Source organism: Rana temporaria, chromosome 4 (genome assembly GCF_905171775.1).
Source record: "Rana temporaria chromosome 4, aRanTem1.1, whole genome shotgun sequence".
Taxonomy (NCBI): domain Eukaryota; kingdom Metazoa; phylum Chordata; class Amphibia; order Anura; family Ranidae; genus Rana; species Rana temporaria.
The window spans coordinates 361,564,254-361,583,534 of NC_053492.1; positions in this window are offsets into that span (position 1 = coordinate 361,564,254).

Genomic DNA, 19,281 nt, shown 5'->3' on the forward strand with positions numbered 1-19,281 from the left:
GCCAGTGCCAGGCCTATCTTAACCAGTTATGGGACTTCCCTTTTTCCTTTTTTCCTTTTTTGCTAAACCGTCGTGCCCAAATAGATGATGGACTTTAAGTATTACCTCTCTTCTATGTATTTTTTATATTTATCATTTATTATAAGTCTTTTGCCTAGGGGTGTAGCACCGCACCGCCAAGTATGGGCATTTTTACCACAGTTAAGATGGCGTCTACGCTGCTATTCTCCTGCATTTCACAATGAGGCTTGGCTGTATATAATTGGTGAATCACTGATACGCCCTATTCCATTGAGAACGTCCTATTGATGACGAAACGCGTCTGGAGGGATGTGCAGTGACGTCACCACGCTAAAGGACGAAGGGCTCCTCAAATCTGCCGGCCGGCACACTCTTTTTACATGCTGTTTTTAATCGTTTGTTTGTAAGTACATCTACGTTTTAATAAATGCCACATTATATACGGAATTATGCTATGGTGCAATCTTTTTTCTATTCCCTATCGGATGAGCCTGAGAGTGTACCTGGCGATTTCTTTCTGGGACCTGTCTCCCCCTATGAGCTTGTGAGTTCACAAAGGCCGCGGCTCGGCTATAGCCAACTGCGCATAGAAGCTTGCCCTTTGTTAAGCGACCTCATATCTCCGGTGAAGGGATCACTTATTGTATCAATACATGTCACTTTGGTGGTGTTAACTTCCAGGATTTCTATTTTTGCATGAACATATCTAATGAAGAATACTACTGTTCTTATGGATTGTTTTTATGGACTTGACTCATATCAGATCCTGATTATACATTTATTAGTGTCCTGTGGCGCGGCTTTGTTTTGAATTTGATTTTTGTCTGTGTATCGCATGCCAGCTGCTGCCTATTTTTAGTTTAAATTACCTCTACATTAGCGCATTTTTTTTATTTTCTTGTTCAATTAACCACTTCCCGCCCGGCACATTGTCAAATGATGGCCGCAGGAACCTTTCGTCCCTCCGGGCGGCCGTCATATAACGTCCTTGGATTGACTGCAGTGTGGTGAGCACGCACTCGCCGCATCACTGGGGACCCGCCGTGCGTGCCCGCCGCCCGGGACGTCCTCCGGGCACCCGCGATTGCTCGTCACAGAGCAGGGACGTGGATTTCTGTGTGTAAACACAGAAATCCATGTCCTGTCAGGAAGAGGATACTGATGGTGTGTCCCTTGTACATAGGGACACCGATTGGTTGCCTCCCCCAGTCAGTATCCTCCCGCCACCGTTAGAATCACTCCCTAGGGAACACATTTAACCCCTTGATCGCCCCCTAGTGTTAACCCCTTCCCTGCCAGTCACATTTATACAGTAACAGTGCATATTTATAGCACTGTTCGCTGTATAAATGTAAATGGTCCCAAAATAGTGTCAAAAGTGTCCGATCTGTCCGCCGCAATATTGCAGTCCTGACAAAAAATCGCAGATCGCCGCCATTACTAGTAAAAAATAATAATAATAAAAATGCCATAATTCTATCCCCTATTTTGTAGACGCTATAACTTTTTGCGCAATCCAATCAATATAAGCTTATTGCGATTTCTTTACCAAAAATATGTAGAAGAATACATATTGGCCTAAACTGAACAAAAAAAATTGTTGCTCTTTTTTTGTTTATAGTCCAAAAAATAAAAACCGCAGAGATGATCAAATACCATCAAAAGAAAGCTCTATTTGTGGGGGGGGGGGGGGGGAGTTATCAAAATTAATTTGGGCACAACGTCACATGACCGCAAAATTTTCATTCAAAGTGTGACAGCGCTGAAAGCTGAAAATTCGCCTGGGCAGGAAGGGGGTGAAAATGCCCGGTATGAAAGTGGTTAAGCTTTGACAAAAAATGCAGAGGTGTACCAGATTTTTGTTTTCTTAAATCAACCTCATAGTTTTACCAGAAGTGTAGATTCGCAGGTGGGGTGTTCAGTCGGCCTTTTGAATGAGTTAAAATTGTGTAAGGATCAACGTTTACCTATGCATGCACATACAGTGTACAGCACCTCTGCATTCAGTAAAATACATCATAAGCACAAGTACAGTTAGACACTGATGCAAAAAAGCATCTGGAACTACACGAGTACAGGGATGTACAACAATTCCCTTCTAGGGCCAGCTAAAAAAAACAACTTAATGCGTAGGGATGAGCTTAAAGCAAAATATCACTTAATAGTGAGGGTTTCACTGATCCTCCGCCCCCACCAACTTCTTCTAGTTTGTCACCCTCCCAACCACTCCTTCCAGACTGAAAACCTCCTGGGACATGTCACATGTTTCAGAAGACTGTGGCCCCCCAACCCCCCACCCCAGACTGCAAACCTCCTGGGACACGTCACACGTTCCAGGAGACTGTGGAGCCATTCTGAATGTGAAGCATGTCTAGTGCATGTGCAGTAAAAAGGGACTGAAGTTCTTCAAGGTATGATCCAAACACAACTTCAGTTCAAACCATGGCAGTTCAGACATTTGGTCAAACCAGGACATTTACCCATTTGGCGGGAGATGAACATCATGCATGTATAGTAGAAAAATTGTTACTGTTATCATATGTGACAGCTTCCCACTGTCATTAGTTGTTAAATACAATGATGGGGAAATGTGGGGGGTTCCCCCTAATTCATGCCGGGCCCTTCAGGTCTGGCATGAATTTTAAGGGGGACCCTTAAAAAACAAAAAAGGTATTCCCCCTTCCACAGATCCCCAAAATCCTCAGTGTTATATAAAAGAGACCCTTGTTCTTATCCAAATGGGGTACATGTTGATGATATGTGGCCTGGAAAGATTCAGGGGGGAGGGAGACAAGCTTGTTGCCTCTGTTGGATAAGGTTTTGGTATGGATTTTTAAGAGGGAACCCAAAAACCAAAAAAGCACAGAAATAAAGCGTGAGTCCCCCAATAATCCACACCAAAACATTTAAATTTAGGAGAAATCATAAAATTAAACAAATAATAACAATGACCATAAACACAGACGTATGGGTTTGGACTCCTTGGAATGAAAATTATACCCACTTGCTACTGACCATCTGACCACCCTATCTGGATATCTATACTTGCCTGCTCTGTGCACAACCACTGCACAGAGCAGACAAGTATAACATTTGTTATTTTTAACAAAAAAAAATTAATGCAAAAATGCTCCAGTCATTGATTGGCTGAGTGCACTGATCGGGAGCCAATCAGTAGACCTTTTTTGGTTACACCTCTCTAACAGAAGCAGAACAGCTGTAGTACACATAAGTCGAATGTCGATGCCTTACGACATTTGGCCCACGTGTACAGGGCTTTAGTAAATCAACCCCACTGTATTTTTTTTCTGTTTGTTTTCTCTTCGGCACTCCTGGCCCTTCAATTCTATTGAGTTCCCCTACAGCAAGCAGCTTGCTAAGGGGGCACCTGAGTCGGGCCACAGCTCCCTGTGTCTATTCAGACATGGAGCCGCTGACCGACCCCACTCCCTTTCTCTCCTCATTGGCTGACTGACTTTGATTGACAGTGGGAGTCAATGGTGCCATGCTTCTGTCTCAGCCAATGAGCAGGGAAGTCCTGGGCAACCGAGACACTCCTGCAACATTGTTGGATCGAGATGGACCTCTGGTAAGTATTGGGTGGGCTAAGGGGGGCTGCTCCACACAGAAGGCTTGTTCTCTTAATACATGGAATGCATTAGAGTAAAAAACATTCTGCCACTTTGAAGGCTATAGGCTGTTCACTTTGCAAGGGAAGATGCACTGTGCAAGGAAATTATCCCCAGAGCTTAGTAAATGTGGTGAAATTTCTTTTCTTGCAAAGGATACCCATTCACATGCAAGTAAAACAAAAAAAACAGCAAAAAGTGCAACTTCCCTTGCAAAGTGAACAGGATATTTGTCTTTAATAATTCATCCCCAGGCAGTGTAAATTGTAGTGTATGGGACACCATACAGCCATTTTTGATAACACCCTGTGGGAGGGGCAAAACGCGCCAAGATAGATTTAGGCTCCTCAGCAACGTCATATCCGGCGAGCGGTGGATCACAGGTGAGGTTGCAAGAGAATCAAGCCGCTTCCTGGAGCGAGCGGACTGCCCTACTTGATATGTTTTGAAACATGCGATTTTTACTCTGGAAAATTGTAAGTCTGATTTTAATCATTTATTGAAATAAACAAGACGTACTACACTATGTGGATTCTCTCTCCTCTATACATGAGTCGTGACTATATATGAAGATATAAAAGTGTCACCTCCCTGCTCACCAGTTTACGTCTGATAGACCCACGTGTAATACTGGCAAGGGGTCCATACCATCTGGTAAGCGAAGGCACAAAGGGGGTTTGTGGAGCACAGGTCACCGTGTGATAATTTTGGAGTATTTTTGTTTTGCACAGAAGCATTTTTTTGGAAGAAATTTTTTGTTTGGCACTAATTCACAATTTGGACGTTCACTAGCTACATGCTTGCCAGTTCACATCTGAGTTTTTTTTATATAACCTTGGATTGCAATATTTGTTTATTTCTCAGATTTATATGCTCATGGTTATGAACTATATTTTACGCTTTAGGAACTTGCACCTTAAAGGGTTTGTTATCCCATATATGTAAAATACTAGGTCAGCCCCTCTATTAGAGGCTGGCATAGCACACTGTGTCAGTAGGTTTAAAAAATGAGCGCTGTAAATAGACCGGTCCCATCACTCGTGGACGCTTTCCAGCTCTGATACATTGCTTCTGAGGGAGAAGCAATGATCTCCCTCTGACGTCAGCTGTGGAGATCTCGTGGCCGCTCATCTCCTCCGCAGAAGCCCTTTCTCATAGCTGTAAAGCGAGCTCGAGTCACGTGACCGGCCTGAAGCCAGCTTAAATTAGGTATTTACAGTGCTCGTTTTTGAAAACTAATGACACAGTGTGCTGTGCCAGCCTCTAATAGAGAATAGAATATGAGTCCGACTCGAACATTGGCTGTTCGTCAGTTCGCCGAACAGTGAACAATTTGGGGTGTTCGCGGAAAATTCAAAAAGCCGTGGAACACCCTTTAAAATCCTATGGGAGAAATCAAAAGTGCTCATTTTAAAAGGTTAAAGTGTAGCTCCACCCAAAAATGGAGCTTCCGCTTTTCGGAACCCTCCCCCCTCCGGTGTCACATTTGGCACCTTCCAGGGGGGCGCAGATACCTGTCTAAGACAGGTATTTGCACCCACTTCCGGGAATACGGTACTGTGGCAGCCACGCCTCTTCCCCCAAACACACTGATCATAGGAGAGAGCGGGGACCAGTGTCGGCGCATGCGCAGTAGGGAACCGGGCAGTGAAGTCGCAAACCCTTCACATCCTGATTCCCTAACCGAGGATGGCGGCGGGTTCAGCCAAGGGACGAGCGATTGCTTGTCCTCGGCTGACGACATTGCGGGCGCGCTGGACAGGTAAGTGTCCATTTTTTAAAAGTCAGCAGCTGCAGAATTTGTGTAAGAGAAAATAGTCGCGCTAAAGTAAATGTATATAAACATGTATAGTGAAGGAAATAATTATTACTATGACAAAAAATAAACTTTAAATGAAACAAAAGTAACCATTCAATGTTGAACACGTAAAAATAAATTGTTCAATAATAAATTCAAATTAAGAAAATAGTGATGTGTAACATCTCAGAGTCATCCGCCACCAGATATTTATATGTCTACCAGACATCTAACATTCAAATGACATTTGTAACTTAATTCGAACAAACATAGTCCACTGTATCCAGTGAAAACTGAGTCCAATCCCGCAGAAAAGGGTGCATACAAATTGGAGTGAAGGATGAAGGGAAATAGATGGCTATCCACCACCACCAAGGTGAGATCCTCCTTGTGCAGCACACAAAGGTGAATGGGGGACCCTTACCACATCAGAGGGACCTCTAGTGGCAAGGTCATAAATGCCTGCGGATAAACCTCTGCGCGGTCTCGTGGACATCCAGGGTATAAGGATCACCAGGCTCCTGTAAGTCTTCTCATCTCCGCTCTAAGGTTCGCAAATAGGAGCGTAGCAGGAACCCTCTCTCCAAGGAGGATAAATCCACAAAGCGGTAAAAAATAAAAAGGTTAGAATAATGTGTTATCCTTAAAAATGCTGGATCATTTATTGAAAAAATCGAAGCAGTACAGGGCACAAAAATAATAAAATTCACAATTAAAAAGCCGGCATAAGCTAGAAAAAATGTACGCCCGTGCTTCCGGGGTCACGTGGGGATGTGGTGACAGCAATACGTAGCACCGCCCTGACCAGTTTTGTCATAAATTACGTTTTCAAAGGGCACGGGCAACGTATTGAGATCACCATTTAAATACACTCAAAGACTTAACCGAGCCTCATTTTTGTTCAGAGGAACTAACTCTCATTTGGAAATAGTATACACGGAACAAGGAGGAAGTAGAATAGACATTTCCTTTTTTCTAGAATAGACACTCCCCCTTAACAGACTATGACCAAATTTTTAGAACAAACAAGTCTCATTCTCGTACAACGACTGTTAGAAATCGCACGGGCGAAGTATAAAACTAAAATAAGGATTGCATACAGGTACAGATAATGTGAACTCCATATAAAAAACAGCATAAAGGAAGAACGGACCCGCAGAATTTGTAGCTGCTGGCTTTAAAAAAAAAAAGTTGGCGGAACCTCCGTTTTAATATGCAAGTTATTGTCATATAAAGTGTTTGGGCACATGGGTCCTGCCCCAGGGGACATGTATCAATGCAAAAAAAGTTAAAAAAACGGCCATTATTTGGGGAGTAGTGATTTTAATAATGCATAAAGTGAAACAATAAAAGTGAAATATTCCTTTAACCAGTTCCCGACCCCCGCATGTACATATACTTCCACAATATGGCACGTACAGGCACATGATCGTACACGTACGTCCTCGCCTATTAGCGGGTGGGGGGTCCGATCGGGACCCCCCCCGCTACATGCGGAGGTCGGGTCCGCTCGGGGAGCGATCCGGGACCACGGCGCGGCTATTTGTTTATAGCCGCTCCGTCGCGATCGCTCCCCGGAGCTGAAGAACGGGGAGAGCCGTATGTAAACACGGCTTCCCTGTCCTTCACTATGGCGGCGCATCGATCGCGTCATTCCCTTTACAGGGAAGACACGATCGATGACGTCATTCCTACAGCCACACCCCCCTACAGTTGTAAACACATACTAGGTGCACCCTAACTCCTACAGCGCCACCTGTGGTTAACTCCCAAACTGCAACTGTCATTTTCACAATAAAATGCATTTTTTGCTGTGAAAATGACAATGGTCCCAAAAATGTGTCAAAATTGTCCGAAGTGTCCGCCATAATGTCGCAGTCACGAAAAAAATTGCTGATCGCCGCCATTAGTAGTAAAAAAAAAAAAAATTAATAAAAATGCAATAAAACTATCCCCTATTTTGTAAACACTATAAATTTTGCGCAAACCAATCGATAAACGCTTATTGCGATTTTTTTTACTAAAAATAGGTAGAAGAATACGTATCGGCCTAAACTGAGGAAAAAAATGTTTTTATATATGTTTTTGGGGGATATTTATTACAGCAAAAAGTAAAAAATATTGCATTTTTTTCAAAATTGTCGCTCTATTTTTGTTTATAGCGCAAAAACTAAAAACCGCAGATGTGATCAAATACCACCAAAAGAAAGCTCTATTTGTGGGGGGAAAAAGGACGCCAATTTTGTTTGGGAGCCACGTCGCACGACCGCGCAATTGTCTGTTAAAGCGACGCAGTCCCGAACTGTAAAAACACCTTGGGTCTTTAGGCTGCATATTGGTCCGGGGCTTAACTGGTTAAATTTCATACCTTGTGGGTTGTAACGGTCAGGGGTTAACGCCGTTACGATATTCCATTCCACCAACCCATGACAGCTTCCGACACGCCACAATCCAGCAGACAGGACCCATTGGATTTCCCCCAGAAACGAGACACACACAGCTCTGTCTCTGGTTCCAAAATGAATGACACTTTAATGGTAAACTTAGGTTTCTTATATACAGTAAAAAGCATGCTGCAGTAATCAAAGGGACAATGACACACAACACCCACAACATCACACAATGGGTGCTAACGAGTCCCCCTCAATCCACATCTTAGACAGACTTCTGGTGCCAGGTCTACATGAGTTAATTACTATAGCTGACAAGGCAGACGTCATGACTCCGGCTTTTTTCACCTTCTATTCAATACACATTCCTTTGGAAAACATAAGTTAGACATCTGACCTTTTAGATTGTGTTAACTCACAACACATATTAGCATCAATAGAACTTTCACACAATACAGGGTTAGTTAGCATGGCACGATGAAATATCTTAGGAGCCAGGCTTTATTAACACAATAGACAATAGAATGCAATCACAGCAAGCTTGTATCACTACAGCCAGGTAGCTGGAGGTGATTAACATAAATTAACATCTTAACAGTATGTGTCCCCACATTGAATGACTCACACTATTATTGACCTGTTGGGTTCAGAATGAACAACTTGTAATATTTCAAGATATCCTGCAATACATGAATTATCATTACTGTCCCATCTCATGTAATCCATGATATCAGTTCTCAGTCATTCTATGCCCCTAGTGGACATAGGATGACCCTAGACACAAGAGTAATTGGTGAAGCTGACATAGGAGTACCCCACATCCTTCAAGAGCCTCTGGGTCCCACGGGCCATACCGTTACAGGGGTGTCTATAGTAAGCCTGTAAAGTAGCGCATGTTCCCGTGTTTATAACAGTCCCTGTACAAAATGACATTTCTAAAGGAAACAAAAGTAATTTAAAGGGTTTGTAAAGAAATTAAAAAATAAATAAAAATAACAAACATGTTATACTTACCTCCACTGTGCAGCTTGTTTTGCACAGAATGGCCCCGATCCACGTCTTCTGGGGTCCCTCGGCGGCTGTCTCTGGTCCTCCCCGCAAGAACTTCACACATTGTGTGGAGTCTTTGCGGGCGCGATCCCATTAAACAGCGAGCAGCCATAGCCGCTCGCTGTATCACTTGGCCCCGCCCCTCGGAGCGCCGCGTCATTGGATGTGATTGACAGCAGCGCCAGCCAATGGCTACGCTGCTTTCAATACATCCGCTTTTGCCAATCAATTGGCCAGGCTGAGCGGCAAAGAGGATTTGGGGCTAAGCACGGGACTTTGAGGGGTCAGGTAAGTATAATGGGGGGCCAGGGGGGGTGGTGTAGTCGGAAGTTTTTTCACCTTAATGCATAGAATGCATTAAGGTGAAAAAACTTTTACCTTTACAACCCCTTTAAATCTACTCACGGCTATAATGAATTGTCGGGTCCCGGCAGTACAGATACAAGTCATTGAAAAAAAAACGGCATGGGTTCTCCCCCCCCAGTCAATTACCAGGCCCTCTGGGTCTGGTATGAATATTAAGGGGAACCCCGAACCAAAATTAAAAAAAAAATGCATGGGGGTCCACCCAAATTCCATATCAGGCCCTTCAGGTCTGGTATGGATATTAAGGGGAACCCTGTGCCAAAATAAAAAAAATGGCGTGGGGTTCCCCCAAAAATGCATACCAGGCCCTTATCTGAGCACGCAACCTGGCAAGCCGCAACCTGGCATCGTATGTTCGACCATTCGTTGAAATACGAACGTTGCGGCCCATTCGCGCCAAATTCGAGTGGCTTGTCACGGCCCAAAATTCACTGCGGCATCGCAGTGCATTGCTGACTGATGATTGGCCAAGCATGCACTATGACCCGCATGCTTGGCCAATCACAGTGCGCAAAAAACGAAGAACCATAATTGGCCAAAGCCAGGGTGGCTTTGGCCAATTATGGCTCAGGGGGTTTAGTACACACTAATAAATAAAAATTATTCAGCGCTGGAATGTAAATATAAACTAAAAAATGCAAGCCAGCACTAAGGTAAATTCAAATAAAACACCTCACATTGACATAAAATAATAATAGTGCAGCGCAAAACAAACAATTTTAAACTATACATACAGAAAGTTAAAACATATGATATATGATATATAATTAAAAATTATATAATAAAGTCCATATAAAGTGCTCAAGTGCAAAAAGATGATCCAAATCGGAATATAATAGTGCAAAAATCCAAAGGGTGATATCCAGAAGGAACCTCCACCAAATAGCAGGAATGGCCTCTCACCTTACAACTTCGACCTGCAATAGGTCACAAAGCATAATCAGAGAACCACCTGTTCTCAGAGGACAGCAAGCAATGCAGCAGTAGAACCACAATATCAGTCAGACTCAGGATCAGGACATGGCAATCAGGGCATAAAAAACAAAGGAGAGGAAATCTAGTGCTCTCTGAAGCCAAAATACATTTATTTAAAAATAAAAAACGAATACACTCACTGTATAAGCACTCTCAAACGAGTGCAGCGAAACAGCATAAAACATCCATAAGAGCATGGGTTTCAGTCTAGGTCGGCGATCGCGGTTGACGTCACATGTGGCCCCTTCCCCTCGTACGACGTTACGTCCCTATGAGCGGGACTTCATCAGCGTGGGGTAAAAAAAGGCAGCATGCAAACGTCCCGCTGTCTAGGTATAAGAAGCCTGTGGCTGCCATGACACACCCACTAGTAATCAAGCCCTCCCATCAATCCTAATTAGACAACAAAGACTGTCAGCAAAGGAAGGCACAAACTGCACCATGATGGAAAAAAGTGACAGATTCGATCATAATGGGAAAAAGGAAACACATTCGATCGGAATACTATCAAAGGGCAGACTCCTAAATACCAAAAGTTATATATATGCAATAAGGATAGAAATCCTCAAAGGCAAAAAAGACCCCTTTAAAAAGAAATCTTACATAAAAAATATAAATGACGTCAGCCACGATCGCACACCCAAATTACATAAAATACATCAAAAACACATATGTAAATCCTTATATATGAACCCATTGAGGTCTCGAAAAGGAACACTACGTGTAACAGATAGATACTGGACATAAATGTTAAGAATATTAAAAATAAAAATATTAATATTAAAAAATATATATATATATATAAAATATAATATATACAAAATATAATTAAAAATATTTAAAAAATATTTAAAAATATACAGATACATAAGAAAGGGGGGATTATCTATTGGAAATGAAACAATTAAGGTCAAACTCTACATTTAAACCAGCTGGCGAGGATACTTTAGTCTCATATATCCAATAAGACTCACGCCGACTCAATTGGCGGATGTAATGTCCCCCTCGCCAATGTTTTGTAACTTTTTCAATGCCCCAGAATTTTAACCCTTTGGGATTCCTCTGGTGACACTGCCTAAAGTGTTTAGATACACTGTGACTCCTAATACCCCTTTTGATATTGCTGATATGTTCCCCCACTCTCACATGCAATGCCCGTGACGTGCGACCCACATACTGCAAGCCGCACTCACACTCAAGCATATAAACTACGCCGATAGTATCGCACGTAATTAATTGCTTGATGGGATACTCTAACTGGGTCACATTGGAACAGAAAGACTTCCGTTTCTTAATATGCTGTTTGACATGCTTGCAGGTCGCACAGCGACCGCAAGCATAAAATCCAGATAGGAAGTCAAAAAGTTTTGGCTGTGCAACAACTGGCGGGTCAATTACACCAGGGGCTAGACTATCCCTCAGAGAGGGGGCTTTTCTATAGATGAATTGTGGCCGATCCGGAAGGGCCGGACCCAAAACAACATCGCCCTTCAAGATGGGCCAGTGTTTGGCCACTATTTTTTCAAATTTCTTATACTGAATGTTATAGTCAAGCACCATTTTGAAGTTAGATGGCTCCTTATCAGTAATGGGTGGTTTGTCTGCTATAATAACACTCCTCTCTAACAGCCTAACTTTTTCAATTTCTTGCATAATCAAGGGGCGAGAGTAACCTTTAGACACAAATCGATTAGATAATTCCTGCGACTGGGCCAGATAATCCGACTCCAGGGTGCAATTCCTGCGGAGCCTCACAAACTGGCCTCGCGGGATATTGCATAGCCACAGACGATGGTGACAACTTGACAAAGGAATATATCCATTACGATCAACTGTTTTAAAATAATTTTTGGTTAAAAGCACATTATCTGACTTGAATATCTCAAGGTCAAGAAAGTTTATCTTATCATGGGAGACTGTCCAAGTTAAAACTATATTCTTGGTATTAGAATTCAGTTTATCCATAAATAATTGTAATGAGGGCAGGTCACCCTCCCAGACCATGATAAGGTCATCAATATACCTACGGTAACACCGCAACTGGTGCGGTCTATCTTGGAAAACAACGTCACGCTCCCAGTGTGCCATAAAGAGATTGGCCACACTGGGAGCGAAACGGGCTCCCATAGCAACTCCACATTGCTGAAGAAAGAATTCTTTATTAAACCAAAAATAATTTCTTAACAAACAAAATTTAAGGCAATCCAGCAAGAACTTCATCATGATCGTAGCTAAGGTCGGATTACTCTTACGCCCAACGAACCGAAGTCAAGGCTGCTTCGTGATCGATGATGGTATAGAGCGACCCTACATCTGCAGTCACAAGAATGGTATTGGGAGTGCAGGGGATAGTATCCAAAATCTGAATGATCTGTTTAGTATCCCTGAGGTAAGCAGGCAACCTACATACAAGGGGTTGTAGAAAAACATCAAGATATTGTCCCAGTCGGGAACTGACGGAATCTATGCCGTTTACAATAGGGCGGCCAGGAGGCCTTTCAGCATCCTTATGTAATTTCGGTAGAAAGTAGATAATGGGAGTCCGGCAGTAAAAAGGATCTAAATAAGAGGCCTCCTTACTGGTCAGAACACCCTTACCCTTACCCACTTCCACCAAAGAATGCAGCTCATTTTTATACATCACCATAGGATCACCCCGCAATACAGAATAAGTACTACGGTCGCTCAAAAGTCTGCTCATCTCCTCGAAATAATAAGCCTTACTGAGCACAACAAGCCCCCCCCCCTTATCAGCGGGACGAATCACTATATCATTCCGTTTTTCTAGTGATAAAATTCCACGCTTAATACATTGAGAATCTTTCACTCTCTTGATGTTGAGACTTTCCAAATCTTTACACACCATATTGCGAAAGACATCAAGATGCCTAGTATCTGTATATTGTGGGTTAAAAGTAGAGCGGTTCCTAAGATTCGAATGACCCGGAGTAATCCCAGAGGAATTCCTCTCTATTGGATTAGACAAGAAATACTTTTTCATATTCAGACTTCTGGTGTACTTTTGTACATTGACATAAGTCTGAAATTTGAGACTCTAGTTTCATCATCGGTCAAAGGAACTCCGCTAAGGTTAAAAATTCCAGTACCTATCAGGACCTTGGCCTTTTGGGCTCTTCTACCGCCTCTGACCCCTCTAGATTTTTTCTCTTTAGGGTGGATTTCCCCCTTGGGGTCTGACTTGGAGGAGGAGGACCGTTCTCCCCCCAATCCCCTATCCAAGGAGGTGGGTAAGGCGGAGGTCCCCTCCAAGGGGTCCTCCCCTGCCCTAAAAAATGCTGATTGGTAGGTGGGGGTCCTTCCCAATAGTTCTGCAAAGGTGCATAGTAATTATAGGTGGGCAGAGGTGGGGCCCCCCCTGGGACGCCACCCCTCCCCTTACTGACGTTTCTCAGAGGCTGCAGTTGCCTCTGACTCTGGAGATCTCAATATCTCTTTTAAAAAATTGGGACATTTATTCGATAAAAAAATAAGGACCTGGTGGGATATTGTCACCTTTGAACAATATCTTGTGACTAAAATCATACCCAGACGTCTAAGGTGGGATTTGCCACCTAATGACGGGCTTACTGATGAGGAGTCAATCAAAGAATGGTTAAATTTTTTTACTGAAAAAGGCTTTGAGCTTATCAGGTTTTTACTATCCCGCAAACAGCGGAAGAAGTTATGGTTGGAGAGTCAAATTAAAGAGATAACTGACCGTATTGAGCGACATAAGGACACCTCTGAGTTCATTCGCCTCTCTGGGGAGCTTAAAAATAAGCTTGAAAAATGGGATAAAGAGACCCAAGAAAAAAAGCGCAAGAAGTTCTTGCGTGATGTGAATGATTTTGGGGTGCCTAACGTTTACAAGTGGCAATCTCTTAGCTCTCTGTCTTTAGCCCCTACTTTATCTGCATCAATGGATACCTCTGAACCACCCCCTCCCATGTTATCCCAGGGATCTGGGATTAACCATGGTGATGGGGTGTCAACTAGGACACCTTTGAGACCAGTCAGTCCTCTAAACAGAGGAGGGGGTCCTACAAGGGGAAGGGGTAAAAATAACAAAAATAAAAATACGAGAGGAAAAGCGGGTCACCAAGTCGGTAGACTACCTCAATCACCTGGACCTGATTCTCAGGCCATTCCTCCCTGGAGGACAGTCTCTAACAGGGGGAACGGACAGGGTGGTGGGAGGGGTGGCGTCCCAGGGGGGGCCCCACCTCTGCCCACCTATAATTACTATGCACCTTTGCAGAACTATTGGGAAGGACCTCCACCTACCAATCAGCATTTTTTAGGGCAGGGGAGGACCCCTTGGAGGGGACCTCCGCCTTACCCACCTCCTTGGATAGGGGATTGGGGGGAGAACGGTCCTCCTCCTCCAAGTCAGACCCCAAGGGGGAAATCCACTCTAAAGAGAAAAAATCTAGAGGGGTCAGAGGCGGTAGAAGAGCCCAAAAGGCCAAGGTCCTGATAGGTACTGGAATTTTTAACCTTAGCGGAGTTCCTTTGACCGATGATGAAACTAGAGTTTTAGATAGAGGCTTAAAATTTGCCCCGATCCGGAATATGAACAAATTTCAGACTTATGTCAATGTACAAAAGTACACCAGAAGTCTGAATATGAAAAAGTATTTCTTGTCTAATCCAATAGAGAGGAATTCCTCTGGGATTACTCCGGGTCATTCGAATCTTAGGAACCGCTCTACTTTTAACCCACAATATACAGATACTAGGCATCTTGATGTCTTTCGCAATATGGTGTGTAAAGATTTGGAAAGTCTCAACATCAAGAGAGTGAAAGATTCTCAATGTATTAAGCGTGGAATTTTATCACTAGAAAAACGGAATGATATAGTGATTCGTCCCGCTGATAAGGGGGGGGGGCTTGTTGTGCTCAGTAAGGCTTATTATTTCGAGGAGATGAGCAGACTTTTGAGCGACCGTAGTACTTATTCTGTATTGCGGGGTGATCCTATGGTGATGTATAAAAATGAGCTGCATTCTTTGGTGGAAGTGGGTAAGGGTAAGGGTGTTCTGACCAGTAAGGAGGCCTCTTATTTAGATCCTTTTTACTGCCGGACTCCCATTATCTACTTTCTACCGAAATTACATAAGGATGCTGAAAGGCCTCCTGGCCGCCCTATTGTAAACGGCATAGATTCCGTCAGTTCCCGACTGGGACAATATCTTGATGTTTTTCTACAACCCCTTGTATGTAGGTTGCCTGCTTACCTCAGGGATACTAAACAGATCATTCAGATTTTGGATACTATCCCCTGCACTCCCAATACCATTCTTGTGACTGCAGATGTAGGGTCGCTCTATACCATCATCGATCACGAAGCAGCCTTGACTTCGGTTCGTTGGGCGTTAGAGTCCTCCGACCTTAGCTACGATCATGTGCAGTTCTTGCTGGATTGCCTTAAATTTTGTTTGTTAAGAAATTATTTTTGGTTTAATAAAGAATTCTTTCTTCAGCAATGTGGAGTTGCTATGGGAGCCCGTTTCGCTCCCAGTGTGGCCAATCTCTTTATGGCACACTGGGAGCGTGACGTTGTTTTCCAAGATAGACCGCACCAGTTGCGGTGTTACCGTAGGTATATTGATGACCTTATCATGGTCTGGGAGGGTGACCTGCCCTCATTACAATTATTTATGGATAAACTGAATTCTAATACCAAGAATATAGTTTTAACTTGGACAGTCTCCCATGATAAGATAAACTTTCTTGACCTTGAGATATTCAAGTCAGATAATGTGCTTTTAACCAAAAATTATTTTAAAACAGTTGATCGTAATGGATATATTCCTTTGTCAAGTTGTCACCATCGTCTGTGGCTATGCAATATCCCGCGAGGCCAGTTTGTGAGGCTCCGCAGGAATTGCACCCTGGAGTCGGATTATCTGGCCCAGTCGCAGGAATTATCTAATCGATTTGTGTCTAAAGGTTACTCTCGCCCCTTGATTATGCAAGAAATTGAAAAAGTTAGGCTGTTAGAGAGGAGTGTTATTATAGCAGACAAACCACCCATTACTGATAAGGAGCCATCTAACTTCAAAATGGTGCTTGACTATAACATTCAGTATAAGAAATTTGAAAAAATAGTGGCCAAACACTGGCCCATCTTGAAGGGCGATGTTGTTTTGGGTCCGGCCCTTTCCGGATCGGCCACAATTCATCTATAGAAAAGCCCCCTCTCTGAGGGATAGTCTAGCCCCTGGTGTAATTGACCCGCCAGTTGTTGCACAGCCAAAACTTTTTGACTTCCTATCTGGATTTTATGCTTGCGGTCGCTGTGCGACCTGCAAGCATGTCAAACAGCATATTAAGAAACGGAAGTCTTTCTGTTCCAATGTGACCCAGTTAGAGTATCCCATCAAGCAATTAATTACGTGCGATACTATCGGCGTAGTTTATATGCTTGAGTGTGAGTGCGGCTTGCAGTATGTGGGTCGCACGTCACGGGCATTGCATGTGAGAGTGGGGGAACATATCAGCAATATCAAAAGGGGTATTAGGAGTCACAGTGTATCTAAACACTTTAGGCAGTGTCACCAGAGGAATCCCAAAGGGTTAAAATTCTGGGGCATTGAAAAAGTTACAAAACATTGGCGAGGGGGACATTACATCCGCCAATTGAGTCGGCGTGAGTCTTATTGGATATATGAGACTAAAGTATCCTCGCCAGCTGGTTTAAATGTAGAGTTTGACCTTAATTGTTTCATTTCCAATAGATAATCCCCCCTTTCTTATGTATCTGTATATTTTTAAATATTTTTTAAATATTTTTAATTATATTTTGTATATATTATATTTTATATATATATATATATATTTTTTAATATTAATATTTTTATTTTTAATATTCTTAACATTTGTGTCCAGTATCTATCTGTTACACGTAGTGTTCCTTTTCGAGACCTCAATGGGTTCATATATAAGGATTTACATATGTGTTTTTGATGTATTTTATGTTATTTGGGTGTGCGATCGTGGCTGACGTCATTTATATTTTTTATGTAAGATTTCTTTTTAAAGGGGTCTTTTTTGCCTTTGAGGATTTCTATCCTTATTGCATATATATAACTTTTGGTATTTAGGAGTCTGCCCTTTGATAGTATTCCGATCGAATGTGTTTCCTTTTTCCCATTATGATCGAATCTGTCACTTTTTTCCATCATGGTGCAGTTTGTGCCTTCCTTTGCTGACAGTCTTTGTTGTCTAATTAGGATTGATGGGAGGGCTTGATTACTAGTGGGTGTGTCATGGCAGCCACAGGCTTCTTATACCTAGACAGCGGGACGTTTGCATGCTGCCTTTTTTTACCCCACGCTGATGAAGTCCCGCTCATAGGGACGTAACGTCGTACGAGGGGAAGGGGCCACATGTGACGTCAACCGCGATCGCCGACCTAGACTGAAACCCATGCTCTTATGGATGTTTTATGCTGTTTCGCTGCACTCGTTTGAGAGTGCTTATACAGTGAGTGTATTCGTTTTTTATTTTTAAATAAATGTATTTTGGCTTCAGAGAGCACTAGATTTCCTCTCCTTTGTTTTTTATGCCCTGATTGCCATGTCCTGATCCTGAGTCTGACTGATATTGTGGTTCTACTGCTGCATTGCTTGCTGTCCTCTGAGAACAGGTGGTTCTCTGATTATGCTTTGTGACCTATTGCAGGTCGAAGTTGTAAGGTGAGAGGCCATTCCTGCTATTTGGTGGAGGTTCCTTCTGGATATCACCCTTTGGATTTTTGCACTATTATATTCCGATTTGGATCATCTTTTTGCACTTGAGCACTTTATATGGACTTTATTATATAATTTTTAATTATATATCATATATCATATGTTTTAACTTTCTGTATGTATAGTTTAAAATTGTTTGTTTTGCGCTGCACTATTATTATTTTAGGTTTAGTACACACCCCACACTATAAAAGGCCGCCTGCAGGTCAGCCTTGTGTAGTGTGTTGCGGCGGTGGTTAAAGACAGACAGAGAGAGAGAGAGAGAGAGACAGTGTCATTTTTTCTGGGTAGATAGAGCAGGCAGGCTAGTCAGTTAAAGTTACAGTGTGTAGAGGATATATATGCATCCCAGGTGTTGCACATATATTTATACACTGTAGAGTTTAGCTAGATCAGTTCTTCCTAATTTACTGGCAGGCAGGTGATTGTGCTAGCTGCAGTCCTCTGTAGTTTGCATCTAAAGCTACTTGGTGTGTACTGCACGTGTCCTCTGTAGTTTGCACCTAAATCTACTTGGTGTGTACTGGCCGTGTCCTCTGTAGTTTGCACCTAAAGCTACTTGGTGTGTACTGCACGTGTCCTCTGTAGTTTGCACCTAAAGCTACTTGGTGTGTACTGCACGTGTCCTCTGTAGTTTGCATCTAAAGCTACTTGGTGTGTACTTAAAGCTACTTGGTGTGTACTGCACAGGTCTTCTGCAGTTTGCACCTAAAGCTACATAGTGTGTGTACTGCCCGTGTCCTCTGCAGTTTGCACCTAAAGCTACTTGGTGTGTACTGCACGTGTCCTCTGTAGTTTGCACCTAAAGCTACTTGGTGTGTACTGCACGTGTCCTCTGTAGTTTGCACCTACAGCTACTTGGTGTGTACTGCACGTGTCCTCTGTAGTTTGCACCTACAGTAGGTGAACCCGATTTTGTGTCAATCTCGCTCTCTTTCTCAGCGAGATTGAGCACCTACGAGCCCCATCGCGGGAGCCAGCGCCGAGCTGGCTTGCCGCGATGGATACAGAGCCGTCATAGAAGCGACGGGAGATCCGACTTGGATTCCCGCCAATTCTACACGTGTGCGGCGTTTGTTATGAATCCTGAAGGGGAAGTCCCCGCCGGATTTTAAATAAAAATCCGGCATGGGTCCCCCCTCAGGAGCATACCGGGCCCTTAGGTCTGTTATGGGTTGTAAGGAGAGCCCCCCTACGCCGGAAAAAACGGCGTAGGGGGTCCCCCTACAATCCATACCAGACCCGTATCCAAAGCACGCTACCCGGCCAGCCAGGAAGGGAGTGGGGACGAGCAAGC